Here is a 3,204-nt window from a genome sequence, read left to right as displayed (position 1 = left end):
ACTTCTCACTAGCCCTGGTGGGGAGGGGGATGTGGGGGGAAGGGGAAGAGGAGAGGGCGGGCCTATGAGGGGCCCTGGGATCGCAAAGTGTGTCTCAGACCTGGGCCTGAGCCAGTTTCACAAACATCTGGCATTACGTAACCCATCCCCTTCCCAGAGAGGGCTGTAAACACTTGGGCCTCCTTGGGGTTTCCTAAAGGGCAGGGAGGGGAGGCAGTGTAGACTTGCTCCTTCCCACCCCTCTGACAGTGGGAGAGAAGTGGCCTAGCCATCTCCAGAGGCCACAGGCTGGCTCCTGGGGTCTCTTCTCTTGGTGACAGGCTGACTCTCTAACTCACTTCTGTTAGCTCTGGGTCCAGCACTAGGCTGGGCACCTCAGAGACAATATGCCCATTTCACAGAGTCAGCTGACCTGCTTGAGGTCACATGGCTAGGGTGTAGAGGAGCTGATTGTCCTCATTCCCAGGTGAGAGAAGGGTTGCAGCCAAACTCACTGATCTTCGGCTTCCATATCTGTCTACTGGGGGAAAATCCATGGAGACTCTCAGGGATCAGGATGCAGAGGCTGGGGGTCATCCAAACACTAACTCTCCCATCCACTTCCAAACCTCCTTCCAGTTGCTCTGGGAGTTAAGGTACCGAAGGCAATCAGGCAAACATGGTTATCCAGGGAGGGTGGTACCTTCAAGCCATGGGCAGGAATTACCTTATTAGACAAACTAAAAGTCACCAACACATAGTGCGACTGGCAGGAGGAAGCAGGTAAGTCCTTGGTAGAGAGAAGGGGAGAGGAGTGAGGAAAAGCACTGTGGGGTGATGATGATGGTGGTGACAGCCAGCAGTTACTGTGTACCTACTGTATGCCCAGCTCTGTGCTTACTGCGTGGCATGTCAATTGCATTTGATCTTCACCACCAGGTACAGTTGTATTCATCTTGTTCATTTTACCTGAGGTCACAAGGGGGCAAGGGGCAGAGCTGAGATGCAAACTTGGCTCTGGCTGACCTCAGAGCCAAGTGTTCACAACACCCTCCACCCCGCATCCTGATCTCCCTGACTGTCCCCCCTGCAGTCCTGAGAGTCTCTACAGATTTTCCCCATTAGACGGATGTGGCAACTGAAGCTTGGTGAGTTTGGCTGCAGTTGTTGTCTCATCTGAGAATGAGGACAATCAGGAGTTTGAGATAGAACTGCCAGTGGGCCTCCCAGACATGTGCTAAGAGCATCTTCCAACATCTCTTGGGCTGAGTGGTGAAATTAGCCCAAGGCCAAGAGCCAGAAGGCCTGGGCTGGAGTTCTGTCTCAGCCCCTAACTTGTGGTGTGCTTTGGGCCTTTGTCTCCCTCCTCTGAGCCTAAGCTTATCATTCTCAATAGAGGCATGGTTTGAGAAAGGATAACCTCAAAGCTTTGTAGCTCTGGTTCTTGTCAGTTTAACAACTCACTCCTGGGTCCCTCGGGCTGTGCCATCTCTGTTCTACAGGGCTGGGTTGTGGTTCCTTCATTTGTGCATTCATTAATTTGGCCCATGTTTACTAAGGATGTTACTGTGGGCTGAGGCCCTGGGCTGGCCTCCAAGACACAGACAAAAGCACTCCAGCCCGGCCCACAAGGAGCATAGTTAGGTAAGCACACTGACATGAAACTGGTTGGAACACAGCATGGTCATTACTTTGGTGGAGGAATGTACAGATGCAGGGAGCACTGGGCAAAAAGTCAGCTGCAGGGAGCACTGACAAGGAGTCAGATTCAGGGGAAAATGGGGAGGGACTCAGATGCAGGGAGCACTAGGTAAGGAGTTAGCTGCAGGGAACAACGGGGAAGGAGTCAGATGGGAGTATTGCACGAGGAATCAGATGCAAGGGAACACTAGGCAAGGAGTCCGTTGCAGGGAGCACTGGGCAAGGAGTCAGCTGCAGGGAGCACTGAGCAAGGAGTCAGCTACAAGGAACAATGGGTAAGGAGTCTGATGCCAGGAGCAATGGGCAAGGAGTCAGATGCAGGGATCATTGGCCAAGGAGTTTCTAAATCTGCAGGGGACACTCTGACTGCCTTTGGATTGAGACTTGAAGGGAGAAATTTTCCAGGAAAACAAACATTTCGAGGGGAAGGTAGAGAAAGAAAGAGAGAATAGTGTATGAGTGTGAGTGTGTGTGTATGTGTGTGTGTGTGTGTGTGTGTGTGTGTGTGCGCGCGCGCGCGCGTGCTGGAGTGTAAAAGACAGGAAGAGAAGTCTTCCAGACGCAGCAGAGGATATCTGCAGTCAGGAGGTACCAGGCCCGGCTTATCCTGGGAATTCCCACTGGTCCATGGCTGGGGATCTCTAGCATATCAAATGTGTGTGAAAGGATGGAGGATGGCAGGCAGGGCCAGATGAAGATGGATGCTGACTGCCTAGAACAGGAGTGTGAGCTGATCTATCAGCACTGGTGATGGAAGAACTGACAGGGAAGTGGTCTGGCTGCTGGGTTGAGGGTACTAGAAGGGAGTTCCACAGGCAGGAAACCAGCAAGCAGGCTGGTGCTGTTAGCTGCCCAGACCACTGGATCAGGACCCTGGTGATGGTAGACCACTGCTCTAGATGTTCAACACTTTTCCAAGGACTGCATGCCTCAGAGAGGTCAGGGCTAGGGTGAGAAAACTCAGCATGTGGTGCCAGAAGGCCAGTTTCTAGAATTTAATGAACTTACCCCGGGACTCATTCTTCATGGTGGGGAGACTCCCAGCAGGGAAAGAATTCGGCTCCTGGGACTCCATTTCTTTATCTGCAAAATGGGGGTAGTAATTGTAAGAGCAATAATATTTTAACCTCAAATCAAGATGGCAGAATAACTGAAATGGCAATTATTCCTGCTCCCACCACCTAAGGATAACTGAGGTTGTTTTAGGTGCTTTACTTGAATCCACACAATCCTTACAGCAACCTCATGAGGTAACAGCATTACCCCATTTTACAGAGAGTGAAATCAGGCATGAGAAGTGAAGCACCTTGCTTAAGGTAACAACACAGGGTTTGAATCACAACGTCACACAGGCTTCCTAGTGCATTTAGCAACGAATCCACCAAGGTCCCTCCTCATCTGCAGGATTCCTGAACTCCTGCAAGCAAAGAGCATCCAACAAAGGGCCAAGCGCTTGGCAACCGGAGCAAGCGTATGCCCACACCTGAGAACCCAAAACAAAGTTCTTTTTTTTTTTTTTTTTTT

At 51.2% G+C, this 3,204-nt stretch overlaps 1 protein-coding gene across 1 annotated transcript in view; it reads left to right on the top strand.

Annotated features, from left to right (window-relative positions):
* TRIOBP (TRIO and F-actin binding protein) overlaps positions 1-3,204 on the top strand; it is a 59,255-nt gene that overhangs the window by 32,646 nt on the left and 23,405 nt on the right. The window lies entirely within an intron of this gene.

This window comes from Carlito syrichta, unplaced genomic scaffold (assembly GCF_000164805.1).
Source record: "Carlito syrichta isolate Samal-C Ts95f unplaced genomic scaffold, Tarsius_syrichta-2.0.1 Scaffold309481, whole genome shotgun sequence".
NCBI classification, from domain to species: domain Eukaryota; kingdom Metazoa; phylum Chordata; class Mammalia; order Primates; family Tarsiidae; genus Carlito; species Carlito syrichta.
This window is presented reverse-complemented; position numbering and strand designations above follow the sequence as displayed.